A 24,379-nucleotide genomic window follows, 5' to 3' on the forward strand; every position below is an offset into this window, starting at 1 on the left:
CTTTATGGGGTCAGTCAATAATAGCATAGAATATATAATTATAATGGGGACATTTCAAGGTGAAAAGCCAATTAGTGGAAAAGAACTCATAAGATAGATAATCTATCTATCTATCTATCTATCTATCTATCTATCTATCTATCTAACTATCTATCTATCTATCTATCCATCCATCCATCCATCCATCCATCCATCCTCCCACCCACCCACCCACCCATCCTCCCACCCACCCACCCACCCATCCATCAATCTATCCATTTATCCATCTATTCATCCACCCACCCATCCATCCATCCATCCAATCATCCGCACACCCATCAGTCCATCCACCCACCCGCCCAGATCTATCAATCTATCCACCCACTCACCCAGATCTATCAATCTATCCACCCACCCACCCAGATCTATCAATCTATCCACCCACCCACCCAGATCTATTCATCTATCCACCCACCCGCCCAGATCTATCAATCTATCCATCCATCCATCTATCCATTTATCTATCATCCATATATCTATCTATCTATCATCTACCCATCCATCCATCTATCCATCCATCCATCCATCTATCCATCCATCTATCTATCGGTCCATCCATCCACCCACCCACACACCAATCCACCCACCAATCCACCCACCCATCCATATCTGTCTGTCTATCTATCTATCCATATATCCATCATTTGTTAGAATGTGCTCTAACAAATGGTTCTTTGAGTGATGCAGCAGAAGAAACACATATATATATATATATATATATCCATCCATCCATCCAGAAGAAACACCTTTGCTTCCGTAAAGAACCATGTTGGGTGTGAAGAACCTCTAAATTGATCTCATTTGATGTAAAGGTTCTTTCGACCATTAACAGATTGTTTGCACTCAAACAAAACAAACATCTGCGCAAAAGTGGTTCTCCAAACGCATCGCTGAAAGAACCGTCTGAAGCGGCTTTATCTGTGAAGAGCTTACACAACGTGCAAGTGAAGCGAGTACAGGCTTCATCCACTAGGCCTCAAAACCTCTGCAGAGTCTGCAGTTCAGACTCACAATATGCCACAAACGCATACACCAGCACATGCCCATACACACACTTTCTCTGTCTCTCACTTTCTCCTTCTCTCACACACACTCACTCACTCACTCACTCCTTCTCACTAACTGCGAGAAAGAAGAGAGCCCATGCCCTATATAGAAATCCCAGTGGGAGCGTGTGAATCTTTTCTCCTCTCTGAGTAGCTGTTTTGTCATGTTTTATATCATTCAACTAATAAAACGCAACTCCTTTTTTTTACTAACGCTCCGGGTCCCCGAAGAGCTTTGTTCTAAATGTACTGCAAACACAACTGTTTGCCTTCAGAACAAGCTCTTTTGTTTTTTTACTCCCTCTCTCTCTCTCTCTCTCTTTCTGTCATCCCCCTCTTTGCACAATTTGCTCTCTCTCCTTCTCTCTCCTACTGTCTATATCTCTCTCTAACACTCTTTAATGCTCCCTCCCTCTCTCTCTGTCCATAAAGTAGAGCACCAAGACACTACGAAGACACTATTCCCTGCTACATCCCTGCCAGATGAGGAGATTTAGCTGGCTGTGTCACAAGAGAGGGAAAGAAAAGAGCTTTTGTTCCGTTTTTAAAGAAATTTGTTACTCTTCGCCGGGTACAGCTAGTCCAATCGGCCCAATCACACCCACCCCTCCCCACCTTCCTGTAATGCCAGCTCTTACGTCTCACTAATGATGAAATTCTAGATGAGGAATAGAGTCGTTTGGAAAGCATGGGGGGAAAAAAAACAAAAAACAAAGAAAGTCCTGCCTTGCTGACTCACTGGCTTTGCCTGGTCGGCCATAGGAAGTGTGATTAGGAGACGGACTACTGGTTCACTACGGAATCATCATCCACTAATGACAGCATTTACTCCATTGGTATTCAGCACGCTTGGCCTAATGAGAAAGAAGGGTGGATGAGGAGGCTAAGCTCTTAGGAACAGTGGTTCTATATAGGACCCCAAAAAGGGTTAGATGGTTTGGAACAGGAGCAGAATCTTTTCTGGAGCTAGAAGCATTGGCTAAAAAGGCTTGTTGAGGAGGCATGTGCACTGTAAAAATCATAATTTTATGAAAAATAAATAATTAATTTAATATTTAATATTTGTTTCATAATTGTAGACACAACCTCGTACAGTACAATTACTTATTGGCTCCTGGCACCATCTATTTACGTACAGAGCATGCCCTCCAGTCACTGCCGCTTTCATGGAATGGTCGACTGAACGACAGAAACGCTATTCTCGCAATTACAATTATTATCAATATTTAAAATAGAATGAAAAAAAAGATGATCAGAAATGTGTGGTAGTAAAATAAACCCCCCAATGGCAAATTTCTAAGCTTTTATTTTCTGGCAGAATTTTTTTGAAACACTTGCTAAGCCAAACCCAGGTTACTACACTAACTGCAGAGGTTGCTAAAGTGTAGTACAGTGGCTATGTAGCTAAACATTTATTACACAGTTATCTTCCCAAAATTATTATAAAATAATAGCCCAGGCAGTGAGTTCGTAAGCATTCTGTGTAATAATGTTCAGTGGTGAAGCTTTTAGAGATCAAATCAAATTAAAATAAATCAAATTTATTGGTATAGCGATTTATTTTCAACTGGCTTTGTCACAAAGCAGCTTGGCAGGATTCAGTAAGAGGACAAGAGATCATCTAAACATAAAAACCTAAAACCCCCTGGTGAGCAAGCCAAAGGCCACAGTGGCAAGGAAAACCTCTCTAAATTCTGAATTACGAAACCTTGGGAGGAACCAAGACTCACAATGGGAACCCATCCTCTGTTGGTCAGAACTATGTATAAATTAGTCATAATAGACAATGATGCACCCTATAAGACTGTTTTATTGCTCAGGTGTGCTGATATATTCACAATATGAAATAAGATCATCATCACCATCATCATCATATGATGGAATATGTTCAAACCTTTTGTTCCATTCACTATTACTGTGAACCATTCTGACATGTTGGGTTTCTCCAGAATGGAGCATTTCACACCAACCCACTCTGAATCCATTTAACCATTATATTATGGAGGAATGGTGAATATTATTATTTTTCTTTCATGCTTTGTCCAGCTTTTGATGTCCATTAACAGCAAAGAGAGAAAAGAAGAGAAGAAAAGGTCTATGAAATTGCTCTCAAAAGTCCTACGGTTTCACATGTTTTGTAATACTACTACTACTACAAATAATAATAATAATGATGTTAAAAATAATAATAATATTTTTTGTATTACCCATTAAAAAAAGTGCCAATAAGTACTACATTGATGATCCTACAACTAAATGCCTAAACAGAATAACAAAAAAAAAAATCCCATTTAACCCCTTAAACAGTCTATGGACAGCCAGCATGCCTTAATGTGTAATTAGCCTTTCTGCATTAGGGGGCTAAGCATTGAAATGTGCCTTCGAGAGGTCATTGCTCTATGTATAACCATTGCATTTTACCCTTGAAGAACCTTTTGTTTGTATGAACATTTTTTGGGCTGTAAATGTTGCTAGTCTTTCATGGTGGTTGAATTTGATTAAAGTTTTAGAAAATATTTCAAAATCTATACAAGATATATTTCAATGTTTTCTCAATGTATTACATTTCATGAATGTAGCTGAGCTCTGTCAACAGCAGCAGGCTATACCCACAGCTTTCCTATTAGGCTAGATCACAACACAGAGAGGCTGTTTCTCCAAAATATGGCCAAAAGTCAGGATTCTGGATGGCAGCTACTACTGTGTGATGCACTTTCGGAAATTTCCATATATACCAGTATGTCAGTTTATTGAAAACCACATAAACAAGTCTATTTGGTAGAACTGAACAGCTCAATGTGGTTTAAGGCAGATCTGGGTTGATTTAGGCCTGCAGGTTGCATGATGCTAATTGGTGTACATAAGCTTTCATTACTTGTTAGCTACGTTAGCAAGCAAACAAGCAAGAAGCAAGCTTTAGACACCAAACCATCCTTATAAACATCCATCTCAGTGATCCTCAAAAGCAGCATGGGGAGCCCGTAGAGTAAACCGCCTGATCGCCTGACCGCCTGACCTTTTCCGACGAGCTCAGGTGAGCTGTCTAAGGCCTGCCACAGCTGCGGCCAGGCAGGCGCTCACCCCTAAAGAGAGTTGTGAGAGCTTTATTGCTAAGTGGGCCTCAGCCCGCTAAAGTGCCTGGTGTCTGTGTTTAACAGGACCATTAAGGATGGATCAATAGAGAGAGAGAGAAAGAGAGAGAGAGAGAGAGAGAAAGAGAGAGAGAGAGAGAGAGAGAGAGGGAGGGAGGGAGGGTGAGGGTGAGTGAGGGGACTTGCGACTGTCAGGGTGATGTGTAGTTAGTGCCTGATTGTCCTGAGGTGTCAGTGGATCTAAAATGCTCTAATTCCTCTTTCCCACTAATGTCCCTTAATACAGCGTAATACACCTGACTCCGTTGCAATTAAACTGGATCCTCTCAGGGCACGGCGTCCCCCTCTCTGAGTAAACGACACAAACATGTTGGGGAAGCTGGAACTAGGGGCAATCCGTTTTCTTTCTTCATTCATTTATTTGGAACATGAACCAACCACACAGGGTCGACTAAAAAAATAAAGCTGCGCTGTAATCCTAACTTACATCCTCTCGGCCAAGCAAGTGAAGGTAGCATTTTTGTAATTATTAGCCTTTAAAAAGTCTTACTTGCATTTTTAATATGTCTTGCATTTTTATATTCAAAAAAATAACGGACTATTTCTGTCACTAGTCATGACAGGTTAGTAATACGAGTAGCACTAAATACAAGTTCAATTCTTCAGTTTAATGTAATAATTGATTAAAAAAAATCAATTCAACATGATAGATCATGGACCCAATTAATGAATTAATTAATATATATTATTATGTCACTGCACTGCGGTACAGTGCAGTGAGTGGCTCGTTGGATTAGTGGAAAATTAGCCGTAAACCAGATGTTAAATATTGCATTTGGACGTACTGAAGGCCATAGTGTGAAGGAAGTAGCTGAATCAGCAGGTGTATTTAAGCATACGGTCATACGGGTCTACTAGCAGTGGCAGAAATCCCAGTCCACAGGAAATTCTTGTCTTTCTCAAGCAGAAGTGAGCAAAGGCCTCTTGCGTGCCACTTTGCTCTGTATGTTGATGACCTGCAGTTCCCCCCAGAGTGTTCTTTCAGAAATCGGTGGTGAAGGACCTGTGTTGACTTTTAGAAGCAATTCTTGCTTGGAAGCGAATCAGTTTTCAGGCTGTGTGGCCCCTGTCTAGAATTTCCTATTCTCAACCTATGAATACTGTCACCCCATTAAAGTTACTGCCCCCTCAAACACACAAGGTGACAAATTTTTGTTTGCTCTGGGAGGTTTTATATATATATAAACACAAGCGGGAATGTGTTATTCGATAATCCACAAGCTCTGTTGCTTTTATACAAACGTTTTTACAAATTAAAGAAACAACGCTAAAGCAATGGCGTAAAAAACAATTCATGAAGCTTTTGTCTGATTATAGCAGTGTTTTTTTTAGAAACTTTGTAACTTGCCCTTCAGTTTAGAGAATTTAGGTCCCTCCTCATTCATAGAGGTTGAAGGCTGGTATGAAAGGCACCGCAAGGCGATGTTGAAAAGACGGTCGCAGAGTGAAGAGGAGATTCGCCTATAAGGGTTTTTTAATTGTGATACTGACAGAGTGATTGGTGTGGTTGGTTGTGGGTATGGTTGGTGTGGTGCACCAGATAACACTACTACCTGCCAGTGAGCTACCACACCATGTGGGAGGCTGAGGTTCGATTCCTGGTTCTGACTATGCTGCGCTGCACCAATAAGAGTCTTTGGGCAAGACTCCTAACACTACATTGGTCCACCTCTGTAATATGAGTAACCCTGTAAGTCGGTCTGGATAAGAGCTAATTCAAAAACAGTAAAAGAGCTTTAGCTGAATTTTATTAAATGTTGTGTAAGATGGTAAGTCTATGGTTCGGCCCCCTCAGTTCGTTTATTCTTAGGACTCCCACCTTTCACATGACATCCCCAGACTGGGAGGCTTTTGACAATGGAGCTCTGAGCCCTTGCTGGCATTTGAACTTATGATCTCCAGCAGCAGTTAGACTCTTAGACCAACCCTCTAGAGCTGTGAAAGCATACTAAATAAAATCACAGTTCTACGGACACAAATGTACATGGTGTCACAGCTGTGGAGTGGCACATCTGTCTAACTGCTTGCTTGCCCCTTCAAATCCTATCGACACCACAGCCCTCCATGGTCAGGAGGCTGAGAATAGGAAGCCTTCTTCTATGTGGTAGGTGAAGTTCTAACCGACCTGCAGAAGCAAAAAATGAGATGCAGAAGTTGTGAGAAATGTTAAAATAGTTAAGAGAGATAAGTTGAGTTAACTGTTGGGTCATCTGTTACTGCATCATTTTAGGCTGGCCTGTGTAAATCAGATGTGGGCAATAAATCTGATTCTGCTGTGTAAGCGTAGCCTGATAGAGTGTCAGGGATCACATAAGCAAGCCTGGGTACATCTGAGGTGAGGGGGAAATGTCAATGGTGTAGTTGTTGAAGTACACACGTATGTTTATGGTACTACGAGTGGCCAAGTGTATGTGTGTAACTGTCTATGTGGGATGTTTATGGTGAGTGGCAGGCTGATGTATTTATTTCTCTCTCTCTCTCTCTCTCTCTCTCTCTCTCTCTCTCACTGTCTCACTCCCTCTCTCTCTCAGGGCGATGTGTAAAGCAGTGAGTGTTTGCCTCCGGCGGATCCCCCTGGCAAAAAACTGTGTGGTGCCATCTTCCTCTGCCAGTCCATTAGGGATGCAAGGTGTGTCAATCAGCTCCCCCCACGCGCGCCGCTTTACGGGGTGGTGGGGTGGGGGATGTATGGGGGGGGGGGGTAGTGGAGAAGGTAGACAGCAGGGGAAGAAGGAAGGTGTGCACAAACATGTGGCAAAGTCGGCTGCATGCACCTCGCAGTTTCCAACTAGGATGAGAAGGCGACAAGTGTGCTGACACACACACACATACACACCTCATTATTAACTTGGAAGGGTATCGAGAGCATTTGTCCACATTTCCAGCATGTTTTTTTTTTTTTTCTTCCTCCTCTCACTCACTCTCTCTCGCCCTCTCTCCCTCTCTCTCTTTCTCAGACACACACTAGTTCACACTCTCACACAGCCTGCCACGGATCAAATTGAGTCCGTTTTCGGCAATCTTTCTCCCCCGTCCTTGCTGACACCGGTGATAAGCTAGTGGAGCTAGTGCCTGCTGCCGTGGCTCCACAGCTACGTCTGGCACTAGTCAGCGAAAGGCCTGTTGAAAGTGCGGGTTCTAAACTTTCAATCTGTGCTCCATTTGGGTTTGTAACTAGAACAGAAGACCTTTTATTAGTCTTGAATTGGATGACAAGTAACACACAGCTTGTCTAGTCTCTGTAGAGAAGGTACTGCCAATAGAATAGGACTCCCTGGAGCAGATAAACATCAACCTATTGGCACCGTGCCTAATGTCAGGCAACTGCATTCTCCGGAATGATGGATGGTGCTTTATCCAATACTTTTACTTCTAGGATGGGTTGGTGAGCTAACACTCTTGTTGTTGAATGCAATCAGATCCTCACAGCAATGCTCCAACATCAAGTAGAAAGCCTTCTTCCCTGGACAGTAATGACAGCCACTCCACTCCTTTTTTTTAATTCCCTTGATTTCAGAAGAAACAATGAATGAGCAGCTGTCCCAATACTTTTGTCCATACAGTGTACTAGTGGCAGCCAGTGAACAGTCAGTTTTTTTATAAAGTTGATGTATTGGAGGCAGGGAAATTGTCAAGTTTGAGGATCTGAGCCACAGAGCCAAACTGTGACGGCCAGATCTGGATCAGAATCTCCAGAACATCAGGCATATTTTGTAGGGTTCTTGGTGTGCTGTGGTCAGCGCCTACCAAATGTGCTACAATGAAGAATAACTGGTGAACCAGAGACAATGTCATGGGCACCTAAGACTCATTGATGGATCTACCTTAAAACTTACAAGATTTAAAGGATCAGCTGCAAATGTCTTGGTGCCAGATACCACAGGGCACCTTCAGAGGTCTGGTGGACTTCATGCCTTGACGGGTCAGAGCTGTTTCAGTGGCACGAGAGGACCTTACATAATATTCATCATGTGGTTTTTAGTATTGGTGTATGTTAGTAATGCCGTTAGTGACAACTGAGATATCTCTATATAAACATTTATAAAGGCTTCAGTTAAGTCACATGACTCTGGAGCTTCTTTGACTTTCCTCTTTAGTCTATATGTTGGCCAATCCAATGTGTGCTGTCAAACAAACCCTTTTTATGTGGGAACAGAGAAGCCAACAGCTGTAGTCAATCATGATCACTAACAGGAAGTTAAGAGGTCTTGTCCTTGGCAAGTTAAAAAACATTTTGGAACATTTTCAGAGGCACTGAATTAATAATGTAAGTGGGTGCATGTACATTTTTGACCCTGTATGTATATTTATAACCCTGTGTTAATTTCAGAAACCCAGCTTTTTTCTAATAATGATGTATGTTGTTCAAAAAAACAACAAATTAAAAGATTTGCCATGGCATTCATGTCCATGAGGAGTGTATATATCGCTGTTGTCTAATAAAAATCATCTTATTTTTGCCCGTTTGTAGTTTTCTCCACAGTTTGTAGCTGCCTTGTACACTGTGTAAATCATTTTGGATGAACGGACCAAATTACTTTAAGCAAGGTCTTATTTTACATTAACTTCCATTCAAAGGAACAGTTTTGCCTTCCTCTTTGAAGTCACAATCTTGGAGATACATTTTTTACATTGGACATAAACAATATATAAGCTTCTGACCATTGAACTGCATTCAAGTAAATGCATTTACTGACCATCAGTGTGTTTGTGTGCTAACAATACACTAATAAGAACTCTATCTATAGAAGCTCAAAGCCTTGGTGTAGACATGGATGATCAGTTATCGTTCTCAAGCCATGTTGCAAATCTAACTTGGTCATGCAGATTTCTCCTGTACAACATCCAGAGAATTCGACCCTTCCTCTCTAGAGAGGTCACCCAGGTGCTTGTTCAGTCTCTCGTCACTTCAAGACTTGACTACTGCAACTCTCTTCTGGCTGGTCTCCCTCTGCGCACCACCAGGCCCCTGCAACTTATCCAGAATGCAGCGGCACGGGTCATCTTCAACATTTCAACGTTCAGTCATGTTCAGTTCCTCTGCTGCATTTTCTCATCACTGGCTTTATGTAGCTGCTGCCTGCCTCAGATTCAAAGCCTTAATGCTGGCCTACAAAGCCAAGACTGGACCATCCCCTCCGTACTTGATGGCAATGACCAAAAGACAATCTGCACCAAAAGCCCTTCGAGCTTCAAGTATGGCTCAACTCGACCGCCATCCCTCAAAATCCACGGAAGACAAGTGTCCAGTCTTTTTTTTGTCTAGGCACCAGAGTGGTGGAACGAACTTCCCCTGGGTGTTGGAATGGCAGAGTCGATTGCTGTCTTCAAACACAGACTGAAGACCCTCCTCTTCTGAGAGTACTTGGCCGAATAGTAGAGTACTATGGTCTCCATATTGACATGTGTTTAGTAATGCCTAAACTTAGAGGGATCTTTGAATTTTAGTCTATTTAAACTAGCTCTAAACTAGTTTTGCAAGTCGCTCTGGATAAGAGTGTCTGCTAAATGCTGTAAACGTTAATGTAAATAAGAGCAAAACATCTGAAATGTGCATCCCTATTAACACTGAGGGTTGTGAGTTCGAATCCCAAGCCATGCCGCTTTGCCATCAGCAGCCGGAGTCTGAGAGAGCACAATTGTCTGTGATGGTGCTCTGTCCCCTTATCACTCGATGTGCCTGTTAGCTGGTGCGTAGGAGCCGAGGACCCGGCGCTTGTCTCTGAGCATGTCGGCTGCCCGGCTGCCCAGCGACCCTGCTACTGTTGGACTACCGCATTGTTTACATTTTCTCATCGTTGCCATTATGTGTTTAATTAAGCTTTCATGCAAAAATAGCAGCTGAGTATTAAAACAAAAGGCTGACGAGGTTCAGCTCATTGTGTCAGCGTAGTCTCCATCGACCCTGAAACTGCTTCGGCACTGATCCTCATAGTGAGCTATTCTGAGAATGGAAGAGGGAGTGTGAAGTCCCTCGCTGGACGTGGTTTGAAATATCTTTAAAAGTGTTGTATAAACATGCTTGGAAGAGCTTTCCGTGAGTGGACAGGGCCTCCATGACTCAAACTGCATGAACTTTTTTTTTTTTTCCCTGACAGTAACTCACATTGTAATGTTTGTGTAGGTGGCAGAACTGGCAGTTTCTGTCTGTGTGTGTGTGTGTGTGTGTGTGTTTAAGTGCATTCGCTGCTGCGGGTCATTTCGGAATGCATTGTCTTTCCAACCGTCGACTGTAATTTAGTCAAAAACGGTCAACGCACGGTAAGCGTGATCTCTGTCTCTGCAGCCTCTGCCAGCTTTGTGCTGCGAGCGAAGTGAAGAGAAAGTCTCCCTACCTGTGGTGGAGGGGCGTCATAACCCCCCATCCCCCCCTCCCCTTCCCCACATCCTCGCTGATGTTCCAGGATGTGGAGGCAGTACATTAACAGATACTTTATTCTGGGCCACTGCCAGTGTTTAGCGTACATACACACACACACGCATGCACACATACATCAGCTGTGTGGGTGATTCCTCTCCCCAGCAGCAGCAGGAGGTCAGGTGGCCCTCTGCAGTGCATGCTGGGAGCGTGGGTGTACGGGGGCGTGTGACGACTATTTTCAACTTTGGTTTAAAATCAACAGCAAATGTTGCGCGGAGCGTCAAAAATAAATAAATAAATAAAAAAGTAAGAAAGAAACCAAACCATGGCCCACAGTCATGCAGGAGCTGCCGAGGCCTTTGAATAAGTGAGAGTGTTCTGACAACAAGCCTGAGTTGAATATCTTAACGTAGAAATGATCGCTCTGCGCCAGCAGCAGTACTTTTAATGACTTCGTAGCACTTTTTGAATTGAACACAATGCACGGCTGTGATGGCCTGCGGACGGGGTCTGTACTAAGCTGAAACAGTGGCGTGAGTACTGCTTGGGGTGTGGCCTGTGGCGCGCATGAGGGCCTGTGCACCCTCTGATAAATTGTGATGTTACTAATGCACTCACCAATTACACACTACTCTACTAATAACACTTCTAGAAATACAGACGCTTCAAATGGTTCTTTGAGTGAGAAGAACCACTTTCGTCCCTTCTAAAGAACGATGGGCCTTATTCAACAATATCTTCCTAAGAACTTTCTTAACGAAAGGTCAATGTCAGATTCACAGTGTGTTTTCAAAGCACAGAATTGTTCACTGCTATGAGAATAAAGTGGGCTTCGAGAAGAAATCTCTCAAGAACGGTTGGTAAATGGGGTCTCATGTTTGTAATAGAGATATGTGAAGAGTGTGAAGAACCTATACATTGGTAAATGAAAGCTTGAGAGAAACTTCTACCAGGCTTTTCTTCAGCCAGTCACCAGCCTCCACCTGTTTTTTTGCTGCTTTCAGAAGAGACGTCACGGTTCTTCCTCCTTCCTCCCCACCGCCACAAGTTTGGTCCCAACGGGTCCCGATGTAGCAAGGCCTGGGCTGACAACGGGGCCTACGCCAAAGATTTTATCCAATAACCAAGAGTTTTGACTTTGTTAAATTTACGCTTTACTGCACTCATGTCTTCAAAGTCTTCTAGTAGAAATAACCTCTCCATCAAGTGACGGGTTTTCAGACCTTTTAAAGGTTCTTCACTGTCACAAACATGAGGCCTCCAACTGTTCTTGTTCTAAAACTATTAAGTACCTCAACAAAGCTGATGAGTTTCTTACTTGAGCTTACCACACACTCTTAACTATAAAGGTGCGTCAAATGGTTCATTGAGAAATAGCATAGAAGGACCACTTACACTCATAGGGCCCTATTTTAGCGATCTTTAGGGCGAGCCGTCAACCACGCACCAGACAGCTTGATTTAGGGCGTGCCAGTGTGTCTTTGCTATGGCAACGACAGGAGAAGTAGGACTTGCGCAGCTCGTAATGTGCAAAAGGCATGTAGTAAGTCTCTTAAATAATTATGGGTGTGTTTTGGACTTAATGTGCAGAAAACCAATCAGCGTGTCACTCAACATTCCAGGGGCGGTCTGACTTTTGCGGATCGCTTTTTCAATAGGGCATCGCGCCGATTCTGGGAAGGCGTGCTGAAGCAGTGGAGCTCCTCACCTCTAGAATAATGTTATTTTAATTTGTTTCTGTTCATTGTTAATGTAAAAGTTTGCATAGCTGCTAACTGGCACACACAATGGGTTTGTGCACTGCTGTGTGGGGGTGTACGCACATTGGGCACGCGCCTGTGTTGCCAATTCACTGCCTGACATGACTGTTGATGCACCGTGTCTATTAGGCGGAAGGTGAAAATAGACTGTTGACTGGGTGTAAGACAGCAGTGAGCATCGCGGCACGCTTTGATCAGGGTGTAAGATAGGGCCAATACAGTCTTATGAGTATATAATTATCCTTTCAGACCCCATATATTTGTTATATATGATCGGACAGTCAATACATTTCACTACTGCTTCTACTGTGTACAGTTAATAATCAATAAACTTTAAGTGATAGGTGAACAGTCACATTTCTTCAGCACATTTCTGAAGAAATGTTCTTATAACTAGATGTTAATTGACTAAATTCTTGCCAGCCATCTTGCCAAACACTGCCAGTATCATTCTGTGGTAGTGTAAGAGTGAACACTGTAGTAGCCTACCAGCAAACAGCCTTATTCAGTTGGCAACTTGCTAATACAACCTGCTTCACCAAAGCCAGACAGCCAATCAAAACCTGTACCCACAAGGTAAGGTAGCCTGTAGGGAATGACAATGCGGAGATGCTAAGTGAAGCAGGAAGACAAATTCAATATGCAAATAGATGGTGCCAGGAGCCAATGGGAAAGAAGTAAACAGAATAAACTAAATTCAATTCAACTTAAATATCCGGAAAAAATGGTCCAAATTTTTCACTTAACTCAAAAAAGATCAAGAAATATGGAATATATACTGTTTTATGTACATTTATGTAATTTTTTTTTGGTTCTAATGGAATAACAGTGGGATTACAGCGTAATCTGTGTTGTTATTTAATAGTTTAACAGTTTAACCCCTTGCTTGAGTGTGCATGGGTGTTAACCCCGCCTGTAGCTTGGATGTAGTTCATTTTTCTCATTCAGAAATCCAGCTCAGGCCCAGACAACAGAATGATGCATGACTAGATGCGCGTCTTGATACTGACACAACTGCACACTCGTGACACTCATGACTCACAGATATTTCTTACCTCACCGCTTAGCTTCAACACAGCACACGGAAATCCTTGCCTCCTATTAATCACCCTCTTATTCATATTGCAGCTCATTCATGGTAACTGATCACTCCCAACCTGCAACACGATACATTTTTATTATTTATAGCTCTAAAATTTTAATGGATCAAAATGTTCAAATAATATACGTTAACTTCTCTGGAATCTATACTTCACTTATGTGGCCAGTGGCATTTCAGACAGCTAAATATGATGTAATATATAATTATGGCAAGCCAAATATCAAACATTTCGGTTAGTAAAAGTTCAGTGCATCGACTGGTATGAGATGCAATTCTCATTGGTGTTATTGGTCATTTTCACCATCCCACCTCATCCCCAACTCATCCCAAAAGTATTGGATGGAGCACCACCATCAGCTTCTTCACTTTATACCCCTCTAGCCCACGCCTGGCATTAGCTGTGGTGCCAACAGGTTCCTGTACTTCTCTACAGGGACTAGACAAGCTGTGTGTGCGCATTGGTACATCTGGGTCAGCAATGGCCATAACCTAAAGGGGTGTCCACAAACATTTTGACATATAGTGCATTCAATTATATTTTTCATTATGTTTAATAGCTATGTGCATGTTGTGACATTTTTTTCTGCAAATATTAGAGCATGCTCTTTAATTTACAATGAGGAGATGAGCTAGGCTAATATTGCTTACCAGCACCGAATGTAGACTGTCACCAGAATCTCTTTGCCCCATAACCTTTGGACACGTCCATGTTAAATGAAGCCAATAAACAGTGCTGCAAAAATCTAAACAATACTACACTGAATCTAACTCTTATCTATCAGCCTTAGTCATTGATATACTTAATTAGTAATTAACAGCACAGTCTTAATTAGTAGTACAGCATTACTGCTGTGTCAGTCTCATCAGTAGGGGCTTAGCAGTCTCAGTGGGCCGAAACTCTTCAGAACTGCCCGTCATAAACCTGCGAGTCACGTTTTCATTTGTGTTGACTACAGAGCTCAACTCGTGAGTTCAAAGCATTGACTCTGCAAGAGGTTGGGGAAAAAAAAAAAGAGGGCGGTGTTGTCATGGTAACCACATAAAACTCCCAAATTCTTTGTTTCTCTGGTCAGTATCAACAAAGATCTGGGATCGCTGGGCAGAACGTGCAGACTCCTTAGTTCTGCCCAAGGCAAGGCCTCAATATCCACACACTGGCAGCAGTCAATAAAGATATTAGTAATTAAAATGATGAACGATAAACAAACAAATAAAAAATGATCAACCAAGATCAAAACACTAACTTTCAAAGTCTGTGTCTTTTGTTAGAGTTGTGCTGAAAAGGTTGCTGTTTTCTGTTTGCAAGGTGCAATTTGTTGCCCGTGAAAGAAGGACACGCTGTAGCCCTCAACATGGAAGGCACTATCACAGGGAGTACACAGCTGCTTTTATTGCTGCCATAATGGAGGCAGATTCACTAATGACTCCAGGCTATGGTTACAGCAGTGTCGCTAGCGTCCGGCATGTGGTCGCCATGGCAACCAGGCCATCACATACCTTGTGCTGCTGCTCCTGACTGCCACCTGATGGCTGAGCCAACCTGAAACACACAGACACACAGATATACATATAGACACACACACACACACACACACATGCGCACATGCACACACATGAATTTGGTATGTGAATGCAAAGTGCCATTAACTAGGCGAATGACTCTGATCATTGGGTCAAAAGGCCACGTTGTCCGTGTGTTAGAATTGGAATTTATTCCCGATTTATTCACGATTTGCTGGATGAAAACGGAAAGCTTCACTGGGTTAAGTGTAGTTGTTTAAAGCGAGCAAAGAAAGAGAAGAAGAAAAAAAGCAGGGAAAAAATAACAGATGGGCGCGACATTCTGAGCCTTAGGCAACAAACATGTCTCATTAAGCTCTGTCCCTCAATCACAGCATTCCTCGCTGTTTAGACACACACTCATACCCCCCCTACACACACACACACACACACAAATGTGCACATGCACGAACATACAGCAGGCTAATGTTGTGCTGTGTGCTGGGCTGGCACTCTTTCTGAACTGCCCTTATTGTCTTCACTGTCTTCGTGCCTCTTTCTCTCTCTTTCCATCTCCGTCTCTCTTTCTCCTTTCCTTTCTCTCCGCTGAAGACTGGCACCGCCATGAAAGGAGGAGCCGTCGCAGGGTTTCTTGACGGCTGCCCGCTAATTGCTGACCCTAACAGGCCCAATTAGAGGCAACACGCTCCCTGCTTGGGCCCAGGGGACTACACGTCCCAGCATGCCGAGCACAGACGCACTCACAACAACACGATGGAGCGACAAGAACCAGACGTTTCTTGCTTTCTTCTCCTGCCCTGTCCCCCGCCCCTTTCTCCTCCAGTGTGCGGACACTTAAAGAAAACTGGGCCTTGAGGATCTCGAGCTGAGCTGAGTTTGAAAGGCACGAGGGAGGCACAGACACACGTGATTCTTAACACGCTTGTTCCGTCAACATGCATGCGGGTCTTTGTAGTGTTGGAAAGAAATGATGAAACTGATTTTTTTGTGTTATCAATCAGATCTGTTGTTTTTTTGTTTGTATTTGTGAAAAGTTTAAACAATAAATGGTTTAGAATAATATTTGGACCTTAATGAAGTATTACGACATAAATGCGTCGGTATTAAAGGGGCCATATGCTACATTTATCTTGTAGCCTATAGTAGTCCCTGGCTGTAGTTGTTACTGTGCTTTTAAAGGTGCCCTACAACAAAAGCCTGTACTTATTTTGGCATAGTTAATTGAGAAGACGTCTTCACCGAGAAGAAACTCTGGTATAACCAAAAAAGTTATTTTTACTCCCAGCAACATTTACACACACTCAGCCCACTAACAAAAGCCTTTCAAGGCTAACTACGTTGGATACTTTGTGGAGAATATAGAAGCAAGGCTAAGATAACACTAGGCCAACCGGAGAGGAGCTGAAGCTGAGGCCGGGTCGCTGGAAAGCTGGTGAAGTAAGTGCGTGCTAGGCTAATAGCTAACATAGTCTACTGGCTGCAATCTATACAGCTACCTAGCTGAGTACCGCACCGAGAGGACACAGAGAGGACAGCAACACTGTGCTATAGGTCCTAGCCATTTTTACTGCGCAAACCAATGCTAGCCTATGCAATGCTAAGCTACCTGGCTCATGTGAGCTGCTGCAGTGCCATATACCAGCCAATTAAATATAAACCAGAGAAAAATCACCATGCTTGTAAAAGGTTTTTCTTTTTGTCCCAAGTGGCAGTCTTGCAGTTGCAGTGTACTTAACATTTATACCATTATATTAGAGAACAAGTTGAAATATTGAATATTAATTATATATCAAGCACCTCTTCCTGTGACTTAGCTGTATAGGTGCAAAAAATGTCTCAGATGTCTCTCTGAATGACTTTGTTTATATGATATCCATTGAAGCTTCATTTTCTTGCTGTGTAGGGGCAGGGAATTCTTAAAGCACAGTTAGAACCGGAAGAGCGTACACAAGGACATACAGGCCAGTGAAGAATGGAACAGAATGGAAAATCCTGATGGTTGTGGCCAGCTTAGCTTTGTATCAGTTGACCAGCTTAGCCGAATCTCTGTCCTGTGCAATTCCTTGGCATTCCGGAACAATGCTAAAGGCACTCCAGGAGTAGCTCTGAGTGTAATGGCTGAGCGTGGTAAATGTGTGTGTTTCAGGGCTTGCTGTCCAACAACACAACTGATTGAAAGGCTCTGTTTTCACACTAGCACAAAGATGCCTACCAGTTGCAGCGATCCCTGACTGACGCTTTAAGCGCTATCAAAGAGCCCAGTTGTCTTTGATGGAAGCTTCTTGATTCATTAATACTTCACTTTCTCTGTGGTGTTAAGCGCGCCAGTGTCCCGCTAACCTTGGCCCCATATGGGTCCTATTAGAGCACCCAAGTCTGACAGCCGAGCATTACAGAGAATCAAGCGGAGAGACATGATGACCGTATCAAAACACTGTCATATCTGCTCAGCACAGCTCTGATGTGCTACATACGCACACGCATACACTCGTGTGCTCACACGTGCGCTGCACAATCACTCAGTCACTGCCCCATATTGCAACACCGCTTGTACGAGATGCAGGCGAATCAATAGCATTATGTCTTTTAACCCTCACTTTCTGAACATCACCGGCGCGTCCCCATGCTGTGGAAATAAATTGCTCTGTTCTGAAATGGGGAGAATGTCAAAGCCTCAGAAGCTTGGCTATACCAAGCAAAGTATTACTTCACTCTTACAGCATATGGATTATTCTACCCTATGAAAATATAATTAACCCATGCTAATATCAAACATGTTCTAAACATGATCGTACTGATCATTCATTCAAATACAATAGAAAGAAAGTGCAGTGATTTACCATTAGTCAAGTACAAGATGTGCATATCAATGTGTGGTGACTATGACTGGAACATGCGCTAACCTTGTTTCTCAAGCCCCCCTAGTGGAATCGATTGGTATATCTTTTTATACAGATGTAAATCAGCCTCAAGCAAAGTAAACCACTCAGCGTGTGGAATCAGCGTTTTCTGTGTACTACCAGAATTGCTTTTTATTGCTGTATACAGGAAAGATGTACGAGCCTTTTTAATTCTTGTTGGATACACTATGTTTTTATCCCAGGTGAAATAAGTCATTCACACTGATATGTGATATGTATTCCTGTTCATGTGTTTTCACATCATTAATACGGTAAAATAGATTAAGCGTCAGAAATGGTAGCCTCTTATGGTCCAGAGAAAAGAGGCTGAGGCCTTAGAGTACTTCTTGCAGTGACAACGTTCGCCCAGTATTGGTGAAATTTGATGGGACTGCAGAGAAAACTAACAACCACTGTCACACGGAATGTTCAGTCCCCATGCAGTCTGATTTTCTAGTGAAAATGTCCACATTGGTCATATTTGATCAGCTTTATTTAAAATGATCCATTGCAACATTTAGAGGAACTAACAACTAGCAACCTCTAGCAATGGCGAAAAGACCCAACGTCAAACTCAACGTTACTGTAACCAAGGACAAACTACAAAAATATCAAATGTAATTTGATTACCTTAATCTACACCTAAACCTAACCTTCACCCTTATTCTAAACCTAACCCTAACCATGGTGAAATGGGGACTACTTACTATTTCTCAGTTTATGTCGGGCCTTTCATTTCTTTTCTGGGAGCTCCAAACAGTTCATAATCTCCCAGCTCAGTTTTTTTTTTTTTTCAATTCTTCTTCAAGTACATGGCAGCAAGATTGTGTATGTATTTTACTAAACAGTGCTACCAATGGACAGGTGAAAAAATGACCAAAAAGATATATTTTTTGGAACAATTAACCTATGTTTCTAAGTTAGGATCATGTTGCGTCTAAGAACACACCATATGATCTAAGCCACCTATGGGTTAATTTAAAGTGACAGAGATATTTAAGTTTGTAAGTTCGCAAAGGTGGTTTGAGCTTCACAGCTTCAACTTCGAGAACTTTAACTGTTCGGCTGAAAGTATCTTCTTCTAGTTCAATGGCCTTGGTCTAACCCAAATGATAAAAAGAGTTGATTTGCTCTCCTGTCAATTAAAATAACACCACCACAGTGTTTATTACCATGTTTTAATTACTGATTATTAGACATTTAAACCAGCAAGGAGTCACAGTGGCAGGTCTTAATCTGCTGGACCACTCAAAGCCCTATCAGACGTTTTTTTTTTGGCTTGCTTTTGTTTACTGGTTTATTTTACATCATTTGGAGAGCTGACTGTAGATGAGTGAAGAAGGAAGCTATGCTAGCGTCATCAAGGCTGTCACCAACGGCTGTCGGAACTCAATTCTAAGGACAATAGAGCTATAAACACTATAAACTATACTATACTATAAACATGTTCTCAATATGCTGTAGGAGAAACAATTAATTAATGGGAAATAACAATTAATAATTATTAGGAAATAATTTAGTTCTGCCTGCCTACTATACATCTGCTATAGTTATACAACAGCTTTGCAGTTCTATTTTTAATGTACTTATACATTTTTAACCTCCTGAGACCCAGACTTTAGGTTGAAGTATCGTGGTGCGGAGAAGCAAAAATGTAATGTCACGATATAAGGACGCAGGGTCTCAGGAGGCTAAATTGTATTTATTAGACCTCTATATAGCCTATATAAAACAAAGAGAATTGACCCGTGTTTTGATTCTGTTGTTTTGAAGGGTTATGATGGGGTCAGAACAAAAAGATTCATGTATTGCTTCTGCTCAGAACAAACCGATTCCTTTAGTGTTTCTTTCGCTTCTGCTTTCAGACCAGTGCAGTTTGCTCAATTTGATGTAGGCAACCAATAAGGTTGATCCTTATCACTGTCTGTTTTCTGAGGGAACCTGTGTGAGTTCTGTGGAGGAGAGCAGAGGGAAGAGACGGTGTGATGTGAACACAAAGGCGTAAGAAGAGTTGAGAGATCAACTCCTTACCCTGCCATTTACAAATACCTTCCCCTGTTCCCTGTGTTTACTCAGTGTTGTGCATGCTGATTTCGGTGACACTGACACTTCGCCCTGAAAGGGGAAAAAAGCGAGCAAGAAAGAAGGAAAGAAAAAAAGAGAGAGAGAGAGAAAAAAGAGAGAGAAATAGATAAATAACACAACAGCGACAGAGCCCCATAATCCCTTTTGTTTCGCTGGATTTGTTCCTCTCATGTGCTTACACAAACAATCCCCCGTTAGGAAAAAAAAGAGAGACTTGATTCCCCCCCCCCTCCACCTCCTCCTCCTCCTCCCTCCTTCCCTCCGTGTGTGAGAGAAAAAGATATTTAGTGACTTTGATATGTAAACCTACAAAATCTTACCTGAGGCAACACGATCATCGCTCTCCCACAATCCGGTCAAATCAGGAGTGGGGGAGAGAACAAAAGAGGATAGGAGCGGACACAAAAGAGCAATGCGAAGCTCTCTTTCAAATGAGAACAACACAAGGGTGGTGGTGGGGGGGGGGGTGAAGGGGAGAGTAAAAGGATGGATGAGGAGATTAAGGGAAAGACAAAGCCTCCATTTGGCCGGCAAAGACAAAAAGAGGGAAAAGAGGAAAAAACATGGCCGTGTAGGGTTGGGCTCCGAGTGCAGCGTTGTTTAACTGCAGACCCACAGCCGGTGTCGTTCAACTGCAGACTTACAGTGGAAGAGGATGGATGAGGAGATTATGGGAAAGACAAAAGCCTCACCATTTTGCCAAAACGGAGGGACAAAAAAAAAGAAAGAAAACAAGGCCATGTTGGATCGGGTTTTTGAAACCTACACATTAGTTTTTCTGTTTCTTAGCAGACCTACTGAGCAAAAGAATGGATGAGGAAAATTAGCTAGCATTCATTTAGCTTGCTAAGACAATAAGCTGAAAAAGGAAAGGATAAAGAAAGGACAAATGAATGAATGAACAAACAAGGCTATGTTGGGTGGGTCTTACACAACAACTTTAAACCTACACTCACTTTTTAACTACAGAGCTACAAAGAAAAGACAAAAAAGAGGAAAAGAAAATTACCATCAATTTATCTAGCAAAGACAACATCAGAAAAGAATAGAAAGAAAAAAAGAAAAAAAGAAAGAATGAATGAATGATCTTCAAGGACAACTTCAAACTTACAGTTTGAACACTAGAGATCTACAGAGCAAAAGACTGGATGAGTAACAAAAAATTTGCTAACGTTTAGTTTGCAGAGACAATAGGAAAGCAGTGGAAAGAATGAATGAATGAATGAATGAATGAATTAACTAATGAACATGACTATGGTGGTTTGATCTTCAACATCAAACCTTCAACCTTTAAAAAGAATGAAGAGGGAAATTAGCTAACATTTAGCTTGCAGAAACAACAATAGGGAAAGAAAAGAAGAAGACAGAATAAATAAATATACAAATGAACTAATAAATTAATGTATAAATGAATGAGCACACATGGCTGTTGGGTTGATCTTTGAGGAAAACTCCCAAACTTCCCCAAACTACAGATTTACAGAGTAAAAGAATGGCTGAGGAGAGTAAAGGGAATTTAACGTAAATGTAGCATGAAATAACAAACTTCAGTAACAGTAAAGAATAAAAAGAAATGATAAAAGACAGGAAGAACGTCATTATGGTCATGATGGGTTTGGTCTTTGAGATCTACACATTTTTGCAGACTGACAAAAGAGCAAAAGAGCAAAACAAAAATGGATGGATGGAGAGTATATGAAAATGAAAATTAGAGTGGAAGAAAGAAAGAAAGAAAGAAACAATGAATATGACTATGGTTGTTCTTCAAGGACAACCTCGAACCTAAACCCACCTTGCAATTGCAGGTATACACAGGCATACACAAAGTAAAATAATGGATGGAGAGTAAACAACAACTAGCTAAAATCCCTTTAGCCTGAAAGGACAACAGAAAAAGATTGGTTAGATTGTTAGATTGGTCTTCGTGGTTTTCTTGGTTTTCCAATGCCGACCTACATTGTAAAAGACGATGTGAGCTAGCAGTGACAACAATAGGAAAGACAAAATCATGGTCTTCAAACATGGCCTGGTTTTCAGCTGCTGACTACAACTGTAGACTTTAAACAGTAAAAGACAGTAAAACACTGAATGACGAGAGTAAATCAACAAAGACAATATTGGGTTGCTCTTTGAGCACAACTGAAAAGACTAATGGATAGAAGGAGTATAGAAAATGAGCTAGCGTTTATTTAGCTAACCAAAACAACAAGAGTAAATGATAACCGAATAAATTCAATGAAAATAAAGGTTGAGGAAAATTAGGAAAAGGAAACATTGGGAATCAAGAATGATGTTTAACTTCAGACCCACAGCCAATCAGCGAAATCATTGGTTATTCCTGAGCAAGTTAGCCTAGAATTAGCCTGGCAGAGCATTCATAAACACCCGCTCAAACAGAAAAAAGCAGTGAGTCACTTCTAGAGCAACGTATATATCACCTTTGTGAGCATCGCCTCCGTTCCTCCACGGGTCACGTTCTGGAGAGTTCGCAGTGCTTTTCTAATGAAACAGACAATGGAACAACGGCTGCCCTCTTAAAACGCTTGACCCTGGACTTTAGCGCCAGGGCTAGCAAATTAGCCGCAGAGACAGCTTACGGTTTGAAAGGTCACTCATGTTTTTCTCCTTGCTAGTCTCTCTCTCTCTTTCTCTCTCTTTGACATAATCGGAAACGGGAGGTCTGAAATTAGCTTTAACCCCCACCTCCTCACCCTCACCCTCACGTCTGACAAGTTTATTTACATAACCGCCACGGACAGAGAGCGAGCGAGCGGATCGGAATCAACACGTTGTTTTTTTGGCCACGTCGCCCAAGTGGCCGTCGCTGACCGGCCCGGGGGATATTTGTTGTCAAAACGAACGATCTGCACAAAGAAGGGGGCTTCAAAAACGAGCTAATCTAGCCCAATCTCCATGCCTTTCGCTCCTAACACGCCCCTGACCTCATTCTGTTGCTGCGGATAGCGTTGAAGAAGGGAAAGAGAGTGGTTTGTGTACGCACACATACGAATGCGCTCACACACACACACACACACACACACACTGCGAGAAACATGCACAGCTCTAATCCAGGCGAGTCAATGAGAGCAGAGAGAGCTGCTAAACGGGTGGCGCGGTACTGGTGGCACTATCGCGACTTTGGCTTGACTCTAATGCCAACGTCTCCTCAGGGGAAGGACTTTATTTCGGCTACATTAAGGGAGGGTTATGGAAGGGTGGGGGGTGGGGGGGACATTAGTGTCAAATTGGGTGAGCTTTTATGGAACATCACAAAAGGAGAGAGGAGGAGGGGGTACTTTTATGCAGCCTGACTAAAAGTGTCACAACAGAGCTGCTTGTTTTTTAATACCGTAAGAAAGTGACCTGTGGTTTTAACGGCGTCTGCGCGACTGTCGAGACGGTTGGGCTTTTTTTTCCCCCTTCTTTCCTTCCTCAACTCTTTTACTTATTCCGCATGGAGCGTAAAAATAGCGGCTGGCTTGACACAATCGCCTCGGACAGTAGCCCGTAGCTTTGATTGCTTAACACGAGTGTGAGATGGTAAGCAGAAAATGCAATAATCTGTGCTCATGAGGCAGAATGCTGCATCTGTGGAAGCTGTGTGCACGCACAAGTACAAGGAAGTGTGCTTGTACAGCAGGCCTCTCGCAGGCTCGTGCTTGTATGTATGTGTGTGTGTGTGTGTGTGTGTGTGTGTGTGCGGTGACAAATACAGCAGGGAGTAGATGGAGGGCCAAGTGTGACAGGTGGACAGGCGTGATAAGGAGCGAGCACAGCTACCAAAGCTCTGGAGAACATCCAGCCGAGAGCTGCTAATAGCTGATACTCATCAGTGATAGAGACTTGCTATCTCTCCCCTCTCTGTCTCTCTGGACTAGTACGTTCATTCAGGTTTATCCCAAACCCTTTACCCCCTTCGCTACCCCCCCCCCCGACCCCCCCAACAAAAAGTGAATCTAGTAGCCCATAACTAATGCCAAGACCCCGTGAGCTGGAGCTTAGCCACAGGGGAATAAAACAACAGTCTCCCATTCAGCCGGACAAAAAAGTGGACTCCAGCAGGAGAGCTGGACTTCATCAGTCCTTTTAAAGAGCGCCGCTGTCGCCTCGTTTTCTTGCACTGCGTCTCTGTGACTGCTCTCTCTCTCTCTCTCTCTTCATTGGTGATCGATATGGTTCAGGAATCAAACACGTCCTCAGTTTCAGTGGCAATAAAGGATCAAATCGAGGCTTGTTTATATTTAGTTGTTCGGTGCTCGTACAGTAGCGCTTCTGCGCAGGGTAATCTATCACGATCGTGACAAACGGTGAGTCAATCAGCAGTGTGGGAGGCGATGTGTCACAAACGCGCAACGCCATCTGCTCAGAGTTTGTTCAACAAAGATCGATTGTGCTCGAGGACGCTCGCTCGCT

This window comes from Salminus brasiliensis, chromosome 3 (assembly GCF_030463535.1).
Source record: "Salminus brasiliensis chromosome 3, fSalBra1.hap2, whole genome shotgun sequence".
Taxonomy (NCBI): domain Eukaryota; kingdom Metazoa; phylum Chordata; class Actinopteri; order Characiformes; family Bryconidae; genus Salminus; species Salminus brasiliensis.